The 23,615-nt window shown below is 40.9% G+C and overlaps 1 pseudogene; it reads right to left on the bottom strand.

The window, feature by feature from the left end:
* Positions 1-259: 259 nt before the first annotated feature.
* On the bottom strand, positions 260-602 carry LOC103660674 (annotated as a pseudogene).
* Positions 603-23,615: the final 23,013 nt, after the last annotated feature.

The following is a 23,615-nucleotide window of genomic DNA, read 5'->3' as shown; positions in this document are numbered from 1 at the left end:
TACCACATATATATGTAACCCTCACTAAGTAGTTTTATTTGCATATTTCAAACTTTACATAATTAGTTTCATACAGTAGGTATTCTACAGCTTGCTTTGTCTTCTCAATATTATGTTCGTGGGAGTCATTCATGCCGATTCCTATTTGCTGTATCACATTCATCAAATAAATATATCAGAATTTCTCTTGTGTTCTTCTACTCTTGAATATTTTGGTGGTTTGCAACTATACATATAATGTGGGGGTTGTTCTGTTTTGTTCTGTTTTGTTTTAAACCAGAACATTTATTGTGTGACTAATCATTAAAATCAAGATGAACTGGATGCTTCCACAGCTGTCCTCTTGGGCTGAGGCTTTGTTCCTTGACGGAATCCATCCCTGAATCTGCGGTATACGATTTTTAGGTGCCTCATTCAACGGTCCCAGTGGTATTTCCTCTTTTAGCCTCGGCGCTCCGGTTGTACTTCCTCTTGCGCTTGGCAGGATAGGCACATTTGCCACCAGTGGACTTCTGAAGGCGGTAAGCCTTTGAGCCACAGCGGGGGCACAACGGGTGCCTCTTATTGCGACACTTTCCAAACGATGAGGTCCTCTATGTCATCTTGTTTCCGCGGCAGACCCCAAAGAGCTATATATAATGTTTTCTGCATGTTATATTTCTTTTTTCCTCATGTAGGACTATTCCCTTAGTATAGATCCCAGAAGTGAAATTACCAAAAAAGCACAAACATTTTTAAGATCTTTGACACAGTTGCCAGATAGCATTACGAAAGGACTGTCCCAATGTTATATTGCCACCAGAAATATATCTTTCTATCTATCTATCTATACACACACACAACACACACACACATATATATTTTAAGGATTTTATTTATTTATTTATTTATTTATTTGAGAGAAAGAGAGAGAGCACAAGAGTGGAGTGAGGGGCAGAGGGAGAGGGAGAAGCAGACTCCCCACTGAGCAGGGAGCCTGATACAGGGCTGGGTCCCCGGACTCAAATCATGACCTGATCCGAAGGCAGACGCTTAACCACCACTGAGCTAGCCACCCAGGCGCCCCGCCACCAGAATTGTATTATTCCGGGGCGCCTGGGTGGCACAGCGGTTAAGTGTCTGCCTTCGGCTCAGGGCGTGGTCCCGGCGTTGTGGGATCGAGCCTCAATATCAGCTCTTCCCGCTATGAGCCGCTTTCTTCACTTTCTGCTTGTGTTCCCTCTCTCACTGGCTGTCTCTATCTCTGTCGAATAAATAAAATTAAAAAAAAAAAAAAAGAATTGTATTATTCCTTGTTTTATCACGTACTCACGAGGCACGGGTGATAAACTCCTTTTTCTTTATCTTTGGCTAGTCTGCTCAACAAAAAGTGGTATATTGATTTCTGGTGAAGTTAGAACTGAATGACTTTCTCATGGTAACTACGAATCATATTACTTCCTTGGTGATCTGATCACCAAGCTGCTCGCCCATCAACATTGTTGGATAGAGCGTTCTATTTCATTTTAACAGCCTTTTACATAACAACATATTGTTGTTGTCAAATTTGCTACAATTTTTTTCCAGGTTTGTTTTGTTTTGTTTGCACATGGTTTAGGTTTTTTTGTTGTTTTTATTTTATATATTTTTTATTTTTTTCTTTTAAAGATTTTATTTATTTATGTGACAGAGAGACAGCCAGCGAGGGAGGGAACACAGCAGGGGGAGTGGGAGAGGAAGAAGCAGGCTCCTAGCGGAGGAGCCAGATGTGGGACTCGATCCCGGTACACCGGGATCACGCCCTGATGCGGAAGGCAGACGCTTTAACGACTGCGCTACCCAGGCACCCCTATTTTATATATTTTTTAAAGTTTTATTTATTTAAGTAATGTCTACACCCAACATAGGGCTTGAATTCATAACCCTGAGATCAAGAGTCACACGCTCTTCCGACTGAGCCAGCCAGGCACCCCGGCACGTGGTTTAGTTTTTAAGTAATATCTATAAGTATTTAATTAAAGGGTTTGATAATGAATTCTATTACGTCAACTTGCTTATGAGGGTGGCCATATACATAACAGAATAAGACATTCTGATGGTAAAATCATTAATATATCATGAAATTTACAAAATCATTAATATATTATGAAATTTACAAATCTATATGCTCGTCTGAAATTGACTAAATTTTAAGATTAGATTTTAAGATTCTCTTGGTGGTTTTAACTCATCCATTTCCCAGAATAGCATTGACAGAACTGTTCATTGTTGACCCATATTGGTTTGTAAAGTGTGACCATCTTGAATATCCTGTGAGACCTTTCATTTATGTTTTCTTTCCTTTATTTCTTTGTCGTGTTATGTTTTCCTAAGAAAATGATTAGCAATTCAAGTTTAAATGACCATTAAAGCCTTCCAAATTGCATTGCACTTGATTGCTTGATGTTAAGAAAATTAGCAGTCTTGCTATTTCTTTGAGAATTTCTTCTACTTTGAAGGGTGGACACTTCTGCAATTTTAAAATAAAGATATTAAAAAAACTTTAAAAAATTAAGACATCGATAGGAGAAGAAGAGAAAAAAGTATCCTTTATTTATCATTTTTTATACCTCCTCTGTTTTGAAGAAAGTCCAAGGAATTAGTAGAAGTCTCCTTTGAAGACTTACTGAATTGACACAGCTCTTAACAGGTCAAAACAACGATCAATCTACCAAAAAGTATTTACTGAACACTGCTCTATGTTCAGGCCTGTCACAGGTGCTACGAAACGTAAAGAGAGTGAATAAGTGGTCCTTTTATGTATGTATGTATGTATTTATAAAGTAGGCTCTACGCTGAACATGGGACTTCAACTAATGACCCTGAGATCAAGAGTCCCATGCTCCACTGACTGAGCCAGCCAGGCGCCCCCAGTAAGTGATCCTTTTAGAAAGAGCAGAGAGGGGGCGCCTGGGTGGCTCAGTCGTTAAAGCGTCTGCCTTCGGCTCAGGGCGTGATCCCGGCGTTCCGGGATCGAGCCCCACATCAGGCTCCTCCGCTGGGAGCCTGCTTCTTCCTCTCTCACTCCCCTGCTGTGTTGCCTCTCTCGCTGGCTGTCTCTCTGTCACATAAATAAATAAAATCTTTAAAAAAAAAAAAAAAGAAAGAGCAGAGAGGGGAAGAGAATAGTGAGAAATCAAGCTGTGGTGTGCTGAGCCAGGTTACAAATGGTCTTTTATAACCTGCTTAAGAATATGGATTTTTTTTCCCCACAGCAGTTGACGGCCTTAAAATATCTTCTTTTTTCTTTTCTTTTGGCCGCACCATAAATCAGTGGGCATCTTTAACGCACAGACACGTGTGGCATTACCTTTACCATTTGCAACCCCATGAATCTAATTAAATAATAAAATGTCATCATTTCTCTTTGAGTAAAAAATGTGCTTTAGAGAGATAATTCAGGAGACAGTGTGGAAAATGGACTGCATAGTGGAGATAGAGGTGGAGGGTGACCGCTGGGAGATCGATTGCCATGGCCCAGGTGAGATATGATGAAGGTCTGATGTTACAAGACGCCATGCTAAGCACTGCAGGGAACACAAAGCTGAACAAGATACGGCCCCTGCTGTGAAAGATGAATGAAGGAAAATGCCAGATTCCATGCTTGTTTACCCTAACATGATGCCCCTGGGGACGGTGATGTAGGAAGATATGAATAAGAGAAGATAGACTTGTATTAAAATCCTGCTGAAGGTAAAGATTACAGAAAGCAAGCACTCTTGCCTGATCTTTTCTTTCCTTTTTTTAAAGATTTACTTTATTTATATATTTTATTTATTTATTTATTTATTTTAAAGATTTTACTTATTTATTCGACAGAGATAGAGACAGCCAGCGAGAGAGGGAACACAAGCAGGGGGAGTGGGAGAGGAAGAAGCAGGCTCATAGTGGAAGAGCCTGATGTGGGGCTCGATCCCAGATCGCCGGGATCACGCCCTGAGCTGAAGGCAGACGCTTAACCGCTGTGCCACCCAGGCGCCCGTATTTATATATTTTAGAGAGAGAGAGAGAGCGCAGAGGGAAGAGGCAGAGGGAGAGAGAACCTCAAGCAGACTGCACCGAGCGAGGAACCTGACACAGAATTCAATCCCACGATTCCGAGATCACCTCCGGAGCCAGATGAAGAGTCGGACGCTTAACCGACTTAGCCATCCAGGCACCCCTTGCTTGATCTTTTCAATTTGACAAGCTTGTCTGTGCGTTTATGTAATCAAGTTACATATCTTGCTGTGTGTGTTCTGACCAACCGTACCCAACGAGGCAGGGAACAATGCAGTCAGTGGTTGCCTGGACTTGTTAGCGGGTGTGATTTCAGTAACTGACTACTTGCTGACTCAGAGAAAAGAGGAAAGCAAAACTCTCCTCTCCCTGTTTTGTGGCCAGCCAAGCAGTTACCAGACTGTCAAAGTCCACAGGAATGGACACCTGTCTCTATTGCCCAGCTTGCTCATTTGCTGTGTCACATTCTAAACTTGAAGAAGTAAATGAGTCATGTGAACCATATCCGGGGTGTGGCATCCAGGACCAGGGGGCAGAAATGGAAGCCTCGAGGCTCCATTACTCACCTGATGTCTTGGCTCCTTAGAGTGATTGAGCCAAAAAGCAAAGTACTGTCCCCGGTCTCTGCTGAAGGCAACAAGCATCCAGCACAGAGCCTAGTTTCAGAGTAGAAAAAGGATGGCTTTGGAATCAGACATGGTTGAATACTGGCTTTGTCAAGGCTGCAAGTCAGTTAACCTCTTTCAGTCTCAAGTTTCCCACCTAGAAAGTAGTGGTTATGATATGACCACACATATCTATGCAAAATAATACATGTACAACGCCTGGTACACTCATCCTTTGCTGGTAGGAATGGAAAACAGTGCCACCTCTTTGGAAAACAGTTTGGCGGTTTCTTAAAAAGTTAAACATAAATTTACTGTACAACCCAGCATGTCTACTGCTTGGCATTTATCCAAGAGAAATGAAAGCCTATGTGCACACAAAGACTTGTGTGTGAATGTTTATAGCGGCATCATTCATGGGTGAACCACAAAAACATTTTGCTCATGAAAGAAGCCAGACAAAAAAGATCGCATATTCTATAAGTCCAATTACATGAGGAAAGGCAAATCCAGAAAAGACAAATCTGTAGGGACTTAAAGTGGGTTACAGTTGCCTGGAGCTGGGGGAGAGGGGAGGGAGAGTCAAAATAAATGGGCGTGGGGGGATCTTTGGGCAGTGATGGAAATGCTCTAAAATTGAATTGTGCTGGTGGATGCACAGCTCCGTAAATTTACTAACAGTCATTGAACAGACACTTAAAATGTGAATTTTATGGCGTATAAATTATACCTCAATATGGCTGGGTTTTTTTTTTTTTAAAGATTTTATTTATTTATTTGACAGAGAGAGCGACAGCCAGCGAGAGAGGGAACACAAGCAAGGGGGAGTGGGAGAGGAAGAAGCAGGCTCCCAGCGGAGGAGCCTGATGTGGGGCTCGATCCCATAACGCCAGGATCACACCCTGAGCCGAAGGCAGATGCTTAACGACTGAGCCACCCAGGCGCCCCCAATATGGCTGTTTTAAAAAACCCACCAGGAGGGGTGCCTGGGTGGTTCAGTCAGCTAAACATCTGACTCTTGATTTCGGCTCAGGTCATGATCCCAGCTGTGGGATCGAGCCCCGTGTCTGCCTGGGTGCTCAGCGCAGAGTCGGCTTGAGATTCTCTCTTTCCCTCTCCCTCTGCCCCTCCCCCTGCTTGCTCTCTCTTCCTAAATCAATCAATCAATCGATCAATCAATCAAATCTTTTTAAAAAAGAAAAAAACCCACCAGGCATGTGATATTCAGTACTATGGTGAATCCCTAACATTTAATAAACATCTATTGGTAAACTACTTTATTTTTTTATTGGTAAGCTACTTTTTTTAAAGACTTTGTTTTTTTTAAGAAATCTCTACACCCAAAGAGGGGCTTGAACTCACAACCACGAGATCAAGAGATGCACATTCTTTGGACTGAGCCAGCCAGGCACCTGGTAAGCTACTTTAAACACGTTACATGCCTCAGCTCAATTTAACTCATATTTCTAAGGCCTATTTATAAGTTTCACAAACTTTCCATGTTTCGAATAGCACTTTCACTGTTTTTCCCTGTCTACTTACCATCCGTACAATTACCAACCAAATATTTTTCTTTAAACACAATTACTTTTTTAAAAGCTCATATAAGGTCATCTAAAAATAAAACATTCTCTCACTATGGTAAATGGAAAAATCCATATCATTTGTCATAAATAAAATATTCTGTGAAAATAAACACAAGAAACGCCAAATGACCTTAGCTTGCAGACAGATGTTGCCTCAAGAAGGCTTGTTCTCTCTGCTTGCAAAAGGAGACTGAAAACGTTAGAGGTGACTGCGACATACAACGTACCAGCACCAACAGCCAACGGAGAATTTCTCTTTGATGTCATGGGAATTGGCAACCGGGGATCCCAGGCTGAGAACAAAGGAGGTTTTCTGTGCCTCGACTGCCCATGCAGAGTTGAAAACAATAGAGGCCAGATACCTGCTTAAGGCTTATTGGGAAGCAGCCGAGCCTGCTCCTGCTCCTTGATCATTATGTGCCTGTAAGCCCATAAAAGCGGTTGCCTGGAGAAAGCGGCTGGGGAGAGGCCTGGCGAAAATCAGTCCCGACTTCTCAGGCTTGGTCCGGTGTGAAGCAGCAGGATGGGGCAGTTCAGGAATGCTACCGCCCCGAGGCAGTGAGGGTCCTGAGAGAACCACTCACAGACCCCACCGAGGAGTAAGAAAGGAGTTGGCATCTCCCCTCCTCACAGAGGGTGGAATCAGTCTCCTTGGCCTGGAGCTGACACCCCAGGTGGGGTGTGGAGACAGAGTACTCAGAGAAGCCTGGGTATGCCTCCTGGAGTTGGATGTGTACAGGACCCTAGTTGAGACCCCTGGGAATGGGAGACGAGGGACGGTTGATGTGGTTAAGCCTGAGTGAGCCTCCAACGTCAAGGAACGACGCAGGCCCCACGGAAGCGCTCGCCCTTACACTAATGTGACAACCAGAACTTGGATGCGTGGAACAAGGGAGCATCACTAACCAAGAAGTTTTAGCCAGAAAAGCAACACAGCCAAGGGAAGATAGGGCATCATTTAGGGAAGAGATGTATCCCCACCTCTCCTTTCTTTCACAGAATAATGGGGAAAAGAGATTCAACTGAGCACGGCAGAAGGGGGAAAAGAAAACATTTCATGTTTGTTCTCCACTTGATTCAGACTGTTCAATAAACTGAATGGAGAGGAATTCAAACAACTGGAAATGACCTCACTTTGGGGGTGCCTGGGTGGTTCAGTCGGTTGGGCAACTGACTTGATTTCGGTTCAGGCTTGATCTCGGGGTTGTGAGTTTGAGCGCCACGTCAGGCTCCACACTGGGTGGGGAAGACTACTTAAAAAAAAAAAGAAAGAAAAAGACCTCACTTTCACACTCTGCCATTCAACTAATGCCCATACTGTAACATCTAGAAGTATCTTTGATCCCTCCTGTATCTGGGAAAACACTGCTCTACAGAAGTGTGGCATTACCTTCAGTCCTGCACTATAGCCCTAGGGTTCCCCACTGGGGGACTGAAAATGTGGAAGAATATCTAAGCCACTTCTTGGGCGCTTGGGTGGCTCAGTCGGTTGAGCGTCTGCCTGCCTTCGGCTCGGGTCATGATCTCAGGGTCCTGGGATCGAGCCCGGCGGCCGGCTCTCTGCTCGGCAGGGAGTCTGCTTCTCCTTCTTCCTCTGCCTGTCTCCCTTGCTCTCTCTCTGTTAAATGAATAAATAAAATCTTAAAAAAAAAAAAAAGAATATCTAAGCCACTTCTCTCAATCTTCATAAACCTTGGCCTGTCTTTTCCAAGCTACAGACATGGGGGCAAAATCTGGGAACATGACGTACCCTAACCAAAATGATTCTTTTTCTCTCCTCTCCTCCCCCATTTCTATTTTTCTCAATTGCTCTAATTTTCTTCCCTCTTACTGATTTCTCAGCTCTCGCTTTCCTTAGTCAGCAAGGGAAAATTCTGCCCAGCATTTTTTTACTCTCCCTGGTGGCTCTTAGGGGCTAACTGAAAACCCAGGATTCTAGCTTCCCAAGAAGGCACGGCAGGCAAATTGTTTTATAAAACTCCTGCCTGCAAAGACCAGGGAGTGAGTGTCTACGTTCTACCTTTTGTGACCTATTTAGCCTTGGACAAGTCCCTGAACTTCTTGAATTATGTTGCTTTATCTGTTGAATGGAATTAATAGTAATATCTGCTTCCCAGCTTGTTTTGAAACTCCAATGAGGTCACTTCCAGCTTATACCTCACATTGCACAAGAATGTTACTTTTCATTATTATGGTGGTGGCTTTTAATGCAGCACTTTTAAAAAAACAATTTGTCTAATTAAGATATGCACGTATGTTACAACATCTCTCAGAAACATAGAATCGAATGAAAAGAGCAATCTGGAGAAACATATGCAATGTAATTCATTGTGAATTTTATTTTTCCAGCTTTATTGAGATATAAAGGACTTATAACATTGTGTAAGTGTAAGGTGGACAACGTGATGATTTGATACGCTTAGATGTTGTGAATGATCACCACAGTAGGGTTAGTTGCACTTCCTTCACTTCATAATCACTATTTCTTTTTTGTGGCGAGTACATTTAAGATCTCTCTTAGCAACTTTCAAGTATACAATACAGTATTGTTAACTATAGTTACCATGTTGTGGATTAGATCCCCAGAACTTATTATTCTTAGAACCGGAAGCTTGTGCCCTTTGACTAACATTTCCCCATTTCCCTCACTCCCCCAGACCCTGGCAATCACCATTCAACTCTGTTTTTGGAAGTACGATCTTTTCAGATTCCACATTTAAGTAAGACCATATGGTATTTGTCTTCCTCTGTCTGACTTATTTTACTTAATATAATGTCCTCGAGGCCCATATCGTCACAAAAGGGAAGATTTCCTTCTTTTTAATGACTGAGTAATATTCCATCGTATTGGATCTTTCCATGTCTTCGATATTGAGAATAATGCTGCAATGAACATGGGGGTGGCTGTAGATCTCTTTTGGAGATAGGATTTCAATTCCTTCAGATATATACCCAGAAGTGGAATTCCTGAATCATATGGTAATTCTATTTTTAATTTTTTGAGGAACTTCCATACTGTTTTCCATAGTGGCTGCTGCACCAATTTGCATTCCCCGCAATAATGCGCAAGGATTCCCTTTTCTCCACATCCTGAACAACATTTGTTATCTCTTATCTTTTTGATGATACCTCTTCTTTTTTTTTTAATGATAACTATTCTAACAGGTATGAAGTGCTATCTCATTGTGGTTTTGATTTGCATTTCCCTAATGATGAGTAATGTTGAGCATCTTTTCATGTACCTCTTGGATGTTTTGTATGTCTTCTTTGGAGAACATTGTTAATTTTAAAACATAAAAAGTAGTGCTATATGTTGTTCAGGAATATGTGCATGTGTACAAAAAATACTTCAAATGCGTGGCAAAACGCATTACACTCATATTTATGGTTTCTTTTGGGGAGAAAGAAGACAACGGGACTGGGGAAAGGAACTCAGAGGGCTTTAGTTGTAGCTATCGTGTTTTATTTTATTTTTTTAAAAAGAAAAAATATTCAGTGTGCCTGGGTGGCTCAGTCAGTTAAGCGGCTGCCTTTGGCTCAGGGCGTGATCCTGAGGTCCTGGGATTGAGTCCCCTGGCTCCTTGCTCAGCAGAGAGTCTGCTTCTCCCTCTGCCCCTCCCCCTGCTCATGCTCTCTTTAGCTCTCTCTCTCTCACAATAAATAAATTAAGTATTTTTTAAAAAGAAAGATCCAAACCAAATAGAACAAATTGTGAACAACTGTTCAAGCTGGGTGGTAGGCCCATGACTGTTTACCATGTTATTCTCTGTGCTTGTCTCTTTAGAAAAAAAATTTTTTTTTCTTAAAAAATGCTTCAGCTCAATGCTGAAAATCTGGAGAAAACAAACGGATAAAGGCAATAACAACAGAAAACACCTAACTCAAATAACGGGTGTCAACATTTATTGGTTTATATAGCTCCCATCTTTTTTATTCGTTATACATACAAATGCACTTCAAACCCAATTGGATCATTTTATCTTGTGACACCTAAGTCACCTGCTGGCAGCTGGGTTGGATTGCCTTTGGCCTAGGTGTCAAACAGCAGGTCATATACAAACAACACCCTCCCTACCGCCCCTTTATTATTGAAGCTTCTGGTTTATAAAATTGCCCTTTACAAAAGATCTGTTGTGTAGAGTGTAAATATTTAATGTAATCCACATCCACTTAGGCCTGCCTGGTGTATTTCATTTATATTTCACCGTGTTACATAATGCCAAATTCATCTGCCGATTCACTCCATTCAGTTTAGAGGGGGAAAAAAAAAGCAAAATAGTTTTTTGGTGTTATATAGGTACTGCATGTTCAAGTGATCAACTGCATTCTTCCTTTTTCTCTACTTCATTTAGGATTGTATTGTGTCCTCTCCTCCTTGTACCTCAATACTAGAAAAGGGCATTTTTTTTCTCTCCACCCTTTCACTTTCAAACCACCTACTTCTTTTAGTTTGGGTTTAAACTCAGCGGTTGGTTAAGATTTCAATATTCAACCAGTCAAGAAATCTGGATTTGGTGACTAATATTTGGAAAAGCCACACGGAAGCCCAGAGTGGCACGGTCCAGTATGGTAGCCATTAGCTGCATGTGGCTATTTAAGTTCATTAAAACTAAGCCCCATTTTAAATTCTGTTCCTTGCTTACACCTGGCACATTTCCATGGGCTTAATAGTCACCTGTGGCAAGTGGCTTCTGTGTTGGACAGCACATATACAGAACGCGTCCGTACCTCAGAGAGAACCATTGGACAGAGCTGGTCTGGAATTACGTGGCAGACGCTGAGGTCATTTCCTGCACTTTCCAGTTTCCCACTTTCATCTTCCTGGTTTCAAAACCATGCAGCAGGTGCTACTCTGGATGAGGAAACCGTGGGTAATACATGAATGACAGAGACAAAACTGGCCAATTAGAGCTCTCGCCACTCTTCCCTAGAGACTGCTATTTCCGGGGCAGGCTTCTGTGCCTCCATCTTTGAACTGGTGTAAGATTTTCAAATAAGAATCTTACCAAGGAACAGAAGTACATCCACCCATCTGAGCATCCTTTTTGTGTTTATTTGTGGAAGAGTGTTTAAGGAGTTGAGTCCAATGTAATAGGTCATCCAGCTTTGTCCTTAGACAAAATTCCAGTCACTGTATCTATTTATTTCTTGGAAAACAGACTAACAATCGACTAAGAAGGCAGAGTATGGAGAGCAGGAAATTGGCCAGTATGTTTTCAGTGACTCCGTAAGGCCAGTAAGTGGTTACGGCTCAGATGACGCTTAGTTTTGTAGAAGACGTGCCCTACTGACGGGGCAGTGAGAGACGTTAGCGCCTACTAGTCTTTGAACGCAAGAAAAGTAGTTAGCAAATGAAATTTTTGGTGAATGTGTCTTTTGAAAACTTTACAATTCTTTCCATTGTTTCTGTGATCTTATCTAGTGCCCCATTATTTAAGTTTTCATTGGGCTCGTTCTCCCCGTCTATTTTTCCATTTAGCCTTCACAGAAGTGTGCTCTATGGCTATTCTCGAATGACTCAATATACCATTTAAACTTTAAATCAGCACCTTTTATTAGAACACCTATAAAGTATTTATTATTTCAATTAATAAAAATATGTCCTTTGCAATAATTGCCTCGGGGCATAAGTACAGAGTTAAAAACACTCAGAAAGTTATGTAAAACTATAAAAGCCTTCAGTGGATGATAAATGTGCACTTTAGGCATTAAGCCACTTTAAATTATTTTAAAGCAGTTTTCAGAAAATACTCTTTTATGGAGGGGCCCTCTGAAGAAAGATGTGTCGGTCTAAACCCTAAAGGAAGCCCAATGAGGGGCTTCACTGGGATTGGAGTGGGGAGGAAGTTAGAGAAAAATGGTCCTCCACGATGAGGCCTCCGTGGTTTTCTGTTCTCTCTTTTCCGGATGGAATTGGGGACCTGTACGTAGATGTGCCCTACCGGATCTCAAATTGCAGCAGCACTGCAGAGGGAGAGAGGCGGTCACTAGGGTAACCAACTCTCAAACCACTGAGGCCTTTAGTAGACACAGTCAACGCTTACAATTCTTAGAAGCAGATGGGCAGCTTGTTCAGACCCTCCAAGATGAGTTCAATGTCATACTTTCAGAGTTTGAGAGGTAAGGGAAATAAATCTGATGAGTTTTAATTTAATTGTGTGAATCTTCCCTGGAATGCTAGGCAAATGTCAGCACCTTGTGTTGTCACCATGGACTTCTCTTCGACTCACCAGAGGCTAATCATCACTCCCAGCTCCTCGCCTTTGCCTCTTTGCAGTAACAATAATGAGCCTGGAAAGAGGACTTGAGAAGCCTTTTTTCTTTTAATCAGTCACACAGAGTTATCAGTTACAAATAATTGTACTTCTTGCTGAGCCTATTACTTAGGTCAATGCTCAGACCACTTAGACAAGGATAGCCACATGTTTATATATAAAAAAAAAAGCATATTCCTATGCTCCACCTAATACCCAGTGCCTCCAAATCTTTGGGGAGAGGTGCCAGGAAATCTGCGTTCGAATAAGCTCTCTTCTATGATTCTTATATTAAAATGGAAGGTTGAATGGATGGAAGATAGAGGTTCTCTATGCTTTTTACTATGAAGAAACAACATGAGTCAGAAACCTAGCTAAATATCTGAACGAGAATAAAGAAAAATTAATAATTGAGAAATAACTCTAGGCAAAAAGCCGAAGTAGAAGAATTTTAAAGCTATGAGTGCATCTAAGGAGTCCAATGACTTGGCAATATCTTGGTGATTGTAGGTCGCTCATTTTTCAAGCTAGTTCCAGTCTCATGTATCTTGTCCTATGGGTTGAGACCACTCACAAGTGTCTGTCTTCTCTTTATTTCCACTTCTCAATTTGTAAAATGAGAAACAGAAATTTCTGTCTTATACACCACATAATGTTTTGGTAAAGATGTTTCAAATGAGATAATATACGTGAAAGCAGTTTGCAAATGATAAAGTACTTTACAAACATTATTAGGTCGAGGGAATAGTGAACTGTATTATTCTTTTATTGACCAATCCCTTGTCATTTTGGAAAAATCAGTTACTAATTCAATCTTCTCTTCTGCGAACTAGGGCCATGTCTTTGAATCATGAGTGAGCTGTATTATGGCACAATCAATTCATTCATTGTTTGTCCTTCCAACTGAGTTAACCATGTGGTCATTTACGCTGATTATGGAGATTCTCAGACAAGAAGTGTTACTTGGGGGTCTTCACAAATAGATAAAATTTAAAATCGTCCTCCCCCTTACCATTTTTCATATTGTTTCTTTTCCGCTGTCCATGTCAATGATCTCTTTGGTTTTTAAATAGGTGCCATATCCGCAAGAATAAAAACCAAAAAGTATAAAAAGCTATAATATGAAAAGTCTCTCTACCCCTCCATCTCCCATCCATCTAATTCCCACCTACCTTTTGTGAGTAGTCACTGTCACTGATTTCTCATGTATACCTGCAGAGATTGCGTTTATGCATACACAGATATCAATATATGTCATACATCTGTGATATAAATATATCATTCCTTCTTTTCCTTTTGTAAAAAAAGATTTTTAAAATTTATTTGAGAAAGAGAGAGAGAGAGAGAGACAGCGGGGGTGGGGGAAGGGCACAGGGAGAGGGAGAGGCAGACTCCCTGCTGAGCAGGGAGCCTGATGTAGGACTCGATCCCAGGACCTGGAGACCATAACCTGAGCTGAAGGCAAACTGTTAACCAACCGAGCCACCCAGGAGCCCCTTCTCTTTCTTTTTTTAAGATTTTATTTCAAGTAATCTCTACCCCCAATGGGGGCTCAAACTCACAACCCCAAGATCAAGAGTCACATGCTCCACCAACTAAGCCAGCCAGGCTCCTCAACTCCTTTGACTCTTTAACATGATGACAGCATATTCCATACACTGTCCTGCACTTGCTTCCTTCACTTAACAGTATGTCTTAGAGCTCTTTCCATAACACAATATAAAGACTTTCCTCGATCTTTTTTACAGCTACAATAAATACCATTAGATAGTTGCACTATAATTCATCTAACTGGTCTCATATCAATGAACTTTTAAGGGGATTCCAATCTTCTGTCATTATAAACAATGCCGTCATGAATAAACTTGAACATTCACTATTTCACATTTGTGTGAGTATATCTGGATGACAAATTCCATATGGCTTATTTTCTAGCCTATGAATGTTTTGCTTGATTTTTTGGGACTATTCCCAAGTTGCGCACATCTTTCTTCAATTAGGGAAACCAAAATTATACACAATACTCTAAGAATAATCTTCCCAATGCTAAATATAGCAGGATTGCTTTTCTCTCTTTTGTTTTTGCAAATCAGATCTATCAGAATTGTAAACCCATTTTACTTTAAAGATTTTATTTATTTATTTTAGAGAGAGAGCGAGTGTGAGCAGGGGGGGGGGGTCCGACAGAGAGGGAGAAAGAGAATCTCAAGCAGACTCCCTACTGAGTGTGGAGCCAGAAAGCAGGGCTCTATCTCATGACCCTGAGATCATGACCTAAGTCGAAACAGAGTCCAATGCTTAACTGACTGAGCCACTCAGGTGCCCCTGTAAACCCATTTTTAAAAATGACCCAACTATTCTAAAAACTGAAGTTTATTAGAAATAATGACCTAACATTGCTGAAGACTATTAAATATCTAAGCAACATGATTTCCAGTTATTTTAGTGGCTTGATTAAGGTCAAGTTTGCCTAATATACAACAATGAAAGCAACTATCAACAGGGAGTACGATGGGAAAATACTACTTTAACTGTCAAGTAGGTGTGGTGGTTAAATGTTCTGATTTAAAATATTTCATCTGATTATCTGATTATACATCTCAATTTTAGCTTTAGAAAATATAATCATCACAGAACTACAGAATATCATTGGCCCAGGAATTTGGTAGCTGTAGTCTGTGTTTAAAGTGCTAGCAATTGCTTGAGAATTTCCAGTTTTCCTTAATGTTGATTAATGCTCAATGATTCAAAGTGACTTAGTGGCAGACAAAAATAGCTACTAGCTCAGGAAATTTTGAGGTATTTACGAAGCATGCAGCAGGCAAGCGGCACTGCATTACTTTTTGGTTAGAAATGGAGTTTAAGGGACGCTTGGGTGGCTCAGTCATTAAGCGTCTGCCTTTGGCTCAGGGCGTGATCCCAGGGCCCTGGGATTGAGCCCCACATCAGGCTCCCTGCTCTGCTGGAAGCCTGCTTCTTCCTCTTCCACCCCCCCTGCTTGTGTTCCCTCTCTCGCTGGCTGTCTCTCTCTCTCTGTCAAATAAATAAATAAAATCTTAAAAAAAAAAAAAGAAAAAAGAAATGGAGTTTAAATAATGGAAAGCCACAAACAATCCCCAACATTCACTTTAGTTGTCTCACCTTGATTTTCTCAATCTTACCTGCCTCTTTCTTTTTCTTTCTTTTACTTTCTTTTTCTTTCTTTCTTTCTTTCTTTCTTTCTTTCTTTCTTCCTTTTTTTCTTTCTTTCTTCCTCTCTTTCTTTCTTCCTCTCTTTCTTTCTTTCTTTCTTTCTTTCTTTCTTTCCTTCTTTCCTTCTTTCCCTCACTCCCAAATCTTCTTTTGCAGGATTTCTCAAGCAGGGGTAACATTGACTTTACAAATTAAAAAAAAAAAAAAAAAAAAGGACCCTGGGATCCTGACCTGAGCCGAAGGCAGACAACAGACTGAACCACCCAGGTGCCTCAAGTATGAGATTCTTGATCACAGGGTTGTAAGTTCAAGCCCCACGTTGGGTGTAGAGATTACTTAAAGATAAAATTTTAGAAAAAAAAAATCTCTCTCTCTTTCTCTCTCTCCCTATCTATCTTTCCACCATTCATTCATCCATCCATCCATCCTTGGGGTGCCTGGCTGCCTCAGTTGGTAGAGCATGTGACTCTTGATCTCGAGGCCGTGTGTTCAAACCCCACATTGTACTTAGAGCTGTCTTAAAATCAATCAATCAATCAATCAATCAATCCTTGCATTTCCTCAAGGGAATGGCTAAAAAGAGAGTTAGCATTTTGAGGAACTAAGAGGTCATGAATAACCCATAAAGTGAATGGATGGCTGAGAACTGACTTAGACTTTCATCAGGCACCTCTGAACTCAAATGAGAATTGACTTATAACATAGCCGAATGATAGAAAACAACAGAATTCAGGATTAGACACCCAAGAAAGTTTTAGAAAGAACTAAGCAAATGACATAATAAAGAATTAGATAGAAAGCCATTCTTCACTTATTTTCGAAAGCAAGAATCCTTAGGCCTATTTGCACCCTTTGTTACTGTAAATTCAACCTCATAGATCCTGAAAACTTCAACCTTAATCTGTCCAGGGCAGCAGCCAAGAGCAAAAGATTAAAAATAACCACCACAAGAATATTTTCTCTTGCAAGGATGGGTTATTGCCCCATCCATCAGTCTTTACAACTTCTGTTACAATCTTTTTATTTGGTGATGTTAACTCCATCTTGTGGTATCCAAGTATCACTTATCCTCACCAAATATCTGTTGATACATTTGCTTTATACCTTCTCTCTCTATGCACTTCAGTATAAATCATTTCGATCAGATCTGAAAGAGAGCATACCTAGTCAAATCTCAATGTTTCAAGTAACAGCTAAGCATTTTTAAATTATTTGTATCAAATAGTCAATCCTGTCTGCTTTTCATTTAGGGGCAACCTCTTACTCTTTAGTTTCACGCCTACACACTCCTTAGTATGCATCACAAAGGAAAAAAAATTTTTTTCTCACAAACCTCGATACTATTTTTACATCTAACAAATTGAACACAACTTCTCAAGACGAGTCTTCATTTCATAATAGCTTATCATGGCTATGTCATTTAGTGTGTGAATACCAAAAAGTACAGGTGGAACAACCCTGATTTTCTGAAAAGATCTGAAGCCAATCTGGTCATTCCAAGATTAGCAACATCTGAAGGCATGACAGTGGCTTTAGTCACTACGTGGTGATTAGCTCCTTGTCTGGTCTGCAACCCATCCCCAAAAGGAGCAAAACCCAGTTCACTATGGCGTATCTGGAAACAACTCAAGTCCTCAGCAGCCTTCACCATGTGAAATGTAAGGAGGGATTTACAAGCCGATTTAGAGGACATTTCTGGGCTGCTGGATGCAGAACCCTTTTTATCTCAAAATAGTACACACATCATCAAAAGTCCCTGTAGGGCGGGCATCCAGGAGCTGCTCTGAACGTTGCTGACTGTGCTTTTAAGGAGGTGTGCCAGCAAATGTGATCAGGAACAACTCTCATCAAAAGTCAGTAGAGAGAGAGCCACATTAAGGAGCCTCCGGAATTTGAATACCACAGTCCCTTTTGCGAGGGAAAGCTACTGAAAGTCAGCATGTACTTATCACGCAGCCATCAGCTTGGAATAGTGTTGTGGGTGAAATTATGGGAAACACTCATTCCCAGCAAGCGGGCAGTAAAACATTTGGTGGCATTTAAGCAATGTGTGTCTAGTCTAGTACTTAAGAGAGACAGTTCTGGAAAAAGCAGACCTGGGTTCGAATCCTGTCGTTTCTACCTATTTTCTATGTAACTTGGAACAATTTTTCTAGTTTCTCAAAGCCACAGAGAGGTGTTGTATTAAATTAAAAATTAAATGAAGTAATTTTCAATTTCTCATATCTTCATGTTGGAAAGGATTTTCCCAAATAATATCGAGTATTCTAGTTTCCTGATGTTTGAACTGCATTGTCAATTAATGCATTATCTTTAGATCAACAAAAAGCAATCTCTCTTGAGTTTGGTTATCTTAAGATAGTACTTCAAGGGTTCAAATAAGATCAAATATCTTCCTTCCTGCCTTCCTTCCTTCTTTCCTTCCTCTCCTTCTCTCTTTCTTTCAAGTAGGCTCCACGCCCAGCATGGAGCCCAACATGGGGCTTGAACTCATAACTCTGAGATCAAGACCTGAGCTGAGATCAAGAGTTGGTGACGACTGAGCCACCCAGGTACCCCATGATCAAATTTCTGATCTACAGCACAGAGAACTATCATATGACCCAGAAATTCTACTTTATGTATATGATCAAGAGACAAACCTATGTGCACACAGAAACTTGTACACAAATGTCCATAAAAGCATTGTTCGTAATACTCAAAAAGTGGAAACAACCCAATATCCACCAACCGATGAATGGATAAATGGTATATACACATAATGGAATATTATTTGGCAATAAAAAGGAATGAGGTACTAATAAATGCTGCAACATGGTTGACCTTGAAGCCAGACACAAAAGACCATGTATTTTTTTAAAGATTTTACTTATTTATTTGACAGAGAGAGAGAGAACAAGCGTGAGCAGGGGGAAGAAGAAGGAGAGGAAGAAGCAAGCTCTCTGCTGAGCAGGGAACCCAATATGGGGCTCGATCCCAGGACCCCAGGATCATGACCAGAGCCGAAGGCAGAAGCTCAACCAACTGAACCACACAGGCTCCTTGACCATGTTTTGTTTTTTTTTTTTAAGACCAAGTATTGGGGCGCCTGGGTGGCTCAGTTGGTTAAATGTCTGCCTTTGGCTCTGGTCATGATCCTGGGGTCCTGGGATCGAGCCCCATGTCAGGCTTCCTGCTCAGCGGAGAGTCTGCTTCTCCCTGTCCCTCTACTCCTCCCCCTGCTTGTGCTCTCTCTCTCTCTCATTCACTCTCTCTCTCTCTCAAATAAAGAAATAAAATCTTTAAAGAAAAATAAAATAAAAAAGTATTTTAGGATTCCATGTAGATGAAATGTCTAGAAAAGGCATATCTATAGATATGGAAAGTAGATTAGCAGTTGTCTAAGGATGGGGGGAGGGGAGCTGGGGAAATGGAATGACAAGTAGTGGGTTCAGTGCTTCTTTTTGCTGAAATAAAAATGTTCTAAAATTGTGGTAATAGTTGCACAAATCTGTGAATATACTCAAAACCATTGAATTGTACACTTTAAATGGGTGAATTGTATGGTATGTGAATTACATCTCAGTAAAGCTGTTATATACAAAAATGGACCCAAACAACAAACATAAAAACAAGGATAGACTTTGGAGTCTGCTTCTTGACCCTCTCACTCCATGAGGCTCTGCCGGAGAAGCTAGCTGGAGTCTCTCTCTCTCTCTGATATTTCTTTTCTTTTCTCTTGTTTTTTTCTTTTCTTTTCTCTTCTTCTTCTCATTTTCTTTATTTTTTGAACATCTCTTAATTGATACAACAAACGATATAAGCCAAGGAAGAATATGTCATACTAGCTTGTTCTACATCTTATCTTCAACTCAAAGGTTTTCAAGTGATTTTAAGGATGAGGGGTTTAGGGACACCCGGGTGGCTCAGTCGGTTAAGCATCTACCTTCGGCTCAGGTCGTGATTCCAGGGTCCTAGGATCGAGTCCCGCATCAGGCTCCCTGAGCAGGGAGCCTGCTTTTCTCACTCTGCCTACAGTTCCCCCTTGCTTGTGCTCTTTCTCTTTCTGTGACAAATAAATAAATAAAATTAAAAAAAATAAAGATGAAGGATTTCATTGACACTTAATCAACACGTATTCAACGATGCACTGAATAACAAATAGAGAACCAAAATAAGCATCCCAGGAAGGAGTTTTGAGAAGGAGGCAAGATGAAATTTGTGGTTTAGCTAGCAGTAAGATCCAAACTAAGTTGTTGAGAAATACGATAAGTGACATTGTCTATTTCCTACCTAGTATCTTTTTCCCAATTCTCCCTTCGTATTTGATTTTCATTGGGTTATCACCTTTCTTCCATCCTGCCCCCACCTCCAAATCCTGGAAGTCCTGGTTGATTTGAGACACTCAACACATTATTTTTGCCTGTACTGCCACCCCATCCCCCGGTTATTGATTCAGGAGAGGGTATGTGACCTAAGTTGTTTACCCGAGAATCTCAGGGCTCTTGTTCAGAAGGTTAGGACAGAAGCTGTCTTTTCTTCTGGACAATATCTTGTGCTGGTGTAACATAGGATCTGAAATTTTTGCAAATGACTCATTGTTAGCCTGTGGATGAAGCTGCCTCATGAGGAGGACCAGCAGAATCATGGAGATGTGAGCTGAAGTCCTGATTGGAACCATGCCTGATCTCTACCCCTTTAGCTCTAGATTTTTCCAGTTATATAAGCCAACAAATATTAGTTTTGTTTAAGTCAGTTTGAATAGACATTTCTAGTATTTATAGCCCCAAACATAAAAATGTTATAATTCTAATAAATTCTAAACTCATATCTGAACTTAGTGTCTATTAAAGTGCTTAAGACAGTGTCTAGCAGGTGGTAAGTGCTGTATGTATGAGTTATGGTTGTTATCAATAGAAGTATTAGTAAGATAAAGTATAGATAGTAATAATGGCAAACTGATCTTCTTAACAGGCCGTTGTTGGTAAGACAAAGAAAGACAAAAGAGAGGTGAATCATTTCTTCTGCCACTACCAAAGTAATACATATGCATTATAAAAAATTTGAAAAATGCAGAAATACATTAAGAATAGAACAATCCTTTACAATAACACTATCTAAAAAAACCCCACAAACCCTAATGTGTTGGTTTATTTTCTTCCAGTTACTTGAAATGTGTAATTGGAATTATTCTCTATATACAATTTTGTATTTTGCTTTTTAAAAATTTACCATCTCTTATAAGCGTTTTTCCATGATTTATTCTCATTTTGGATAATTTTCCTAGGATGGAGTCCTAGAAATGAAATAAGTAAGCCTTACAGGGTTCTTTTGAAGATGAAATGAGATAATGGATAGAAAAGAAATTTGAAAATTGAAAAGCACTATACAAATAGGAGCTACTGTCTTAATATCATTATCTCTTCCCCAAACTTGCTCTTCCCCCTGCATTTTCTATTTTGCGGAATTGCACCAGCATAATCGGTACCACCATAAACAACCAGCTACAATTACCTGCTGTCCTGTATGAAGCACTTACATGCTAGGCACTGGGCAAAACACGTAACTACTTTCTCCATTATTCCATTCAGTCTCTCTAGGATCCCTGCTAAAAAGGTGATATTATCCTATTTTGCAAAGAGAATACCGAGCTTTGATGAAATTAAGTCATTTAAGGTCACACAATCAGAAATTGTAGAGCACTGATTCAGGCCCTGAAATTCATCTCAATCGTAAGCCCCTGCTTTAACCACTGTGTTATTGGCTACAGTACCCTGCCTTTTCCCCAGGGTGCACTTCTTCTGTATTTCTAAAGTCATCAGGTGGGGCAGTTTCTAACCCCTGTATTAACCCTCCTCTGCATTTCTACCTCCTTTGCTCTGGTTCAGGCTCCCATTGCAACTTCCTGGATTATTTCAATAGTCTCCTGGCCTGGCCTATCCCCAATCTGATTTTCCTAAAATGCAAATCTGACCATCATTTAGTTTTTCTCAATGGCTATCAAGACAGAGTTCAAAATCTTTAGCTGAGCACTCTTATTCTTTATGACCTCTCTTTTCTCTGTCGTTCCCTTACGATGTCACGCCACTTCGTGCCGCCCTGTCCATACCTAAACCAATGCCTCAGCTTAGCTCACACCTGCTTGACTGACATCTGCTAGCCAGAACCACCTTTTCCAGGTAACTCCCATCTTTTCAAACTCAGTTAAAGCATTTCTCGTTTGGGAAGTTTTCCGTGTTTTTTTTTTTTTTAAGATTTATTTATTTGGGAGAGAGCGAGATAGCAAGAGAGAGCACGAGTGGGGGTGGGGGTGGAGAGAGGAAGAGGGGAAAGCCGACTCCACCCTGAGCAGGGAGCCCGAAGGGAGGCTTGATTCCAGGTGAATCAAGCTCAACCAACTGAACCACCCAGGTGCCCCTGTTTTTCCTGTTATCCTAACACTTTTTAACATTGAACAAATTGCCTTTATTGATTAAGCAAATCAAGAACAAGAAGCATATCATATTTAACTTTATATCCCAAGTAAAGTACGTGGTACACTGTAGGTGCTAGTTAAATATCTGTTGAATGAATTATTATGTGACTTTGGTATTGATGTCTCATCAGGAAATGTTAGGCTGTATTAATAAACTACACCCTGTCCAGGAAAAGGCTGTTATACTTCACATGGCATGGGAAGTACTGTGTTCCGTTTTGGAGACCATGTTTTAGGAGGCTGAATGGTAAATTGGAATGTATTTAGAAGTATATAATACATGGTAAAAAGGTCTGGAAATAGTCACAAGTATAATGGTTACAGAAATGAGTCTGTTTACATTAAAGAAAATCTTGAGAACAGGGAGGGCAGAATGAGATATGACAATTGTCTTCAAATATGTGATGAAGATCAGCTCAATAAGAAAACAGAATTTCTTTTTTTTTTAAAGTTTATTTATTTGTCAGAGACAGAGAGCAGAAGCAGGGAGAGCGACATGCAGAGCAGGCAGAGGGAGAAACAGGTTCCCCGGTGAGCACGGAGCCCGATGTGGCACTCGATCCCAGGACCCTGGGGTCATGACCTGAGCCGAAGGCAGCCGCTTAACCGACTGAGCCACCCAGGTGCCCCAGAAGACAGAATTTCTAACTGTAGAGCTCTGAGTCTCTCCACCCTTCCATTATGGATATTGTAGAAGGGACTTTTGCTCGGTAGAGAGATCACCCAAATATCTTCAAATTCTTTGATTAATGGCTTCTCCAGCTGAGCAATTTCACATCAGCTTTTCTGAAAAGCAAGTGCCATGTGGAAATCACCAACGATAAGAATTTTTAGTGCCAGCAGTTCCCAGCACTGAGGGTTTTATCATCATTTTATATTTTCTGCACTGAAGGCAGAAGAAATCATTCAAAGAAGCACCAAGCAAGAGCCCCCAAAATGTGGCATCATTAAAGGCAGCTGAGAAAATAGCCATAACGTAGAGGCAGGATGGACCAAGTAGAAGAAATGGAGTGGCTTCTTTTTTTCCCTCCTCCTCCTCCTCCTCCTCCTCCTCCTCCTCCTCCTCCTCCTCCTTCTTCTTTAAGATTTTATTTATTTGACAGAGAGAGAGAGGAAGGCAGAGAGAGAGGGAAAAGCAGGCTCCCTGCTGAGCAGGGACCCGGATGTGGGGCTCTATCCCAGGATCCTGGGATCATCACCTGAGCCAAAGGCAGTTGCCCAACCGACTGAGCCACCCAGGCGCTGCGGGACAGCTTCTTTCAAACCAATACTCAGGACAACAACAAATGAACAATGGTAAACAAGGCAGGACCACACACAATAACATTGCCTCCAAAGCGATCTGCAACCAGAGGCAGGTTCTTTGCAGAGCTCATATGGAGTAAGTTTTAGGGACACCTTTTTGCCCTAGTGTCCTCCCAGGTCCTGGCAGGAACCTTAAGGATCTTACATTGTTTGCTTTACAAGGGCACCCAGGATTGTATACGTTTGGGGCCTTATACAACTT

Source organism: Ursus maritimus, unplaced genomic scaffold (assembly GCF_017311325.1).
Source record: "Ursus maritimus isolate PB19 unplaced genomic scaffold, ASM1731132v1 scaffold_16, whole genome shotgun sequence".
NCBI lineage: Eukaryota > Metazoa > Chordata > Mammalia > Carnivora > Ursidae > Ursus > Ursus maritimus.
The sequence above is the reverse complement of the archived record's forward strand: the minus strand, read 5'-3'. Positions and strand labels throughout refer to the sequence as shown.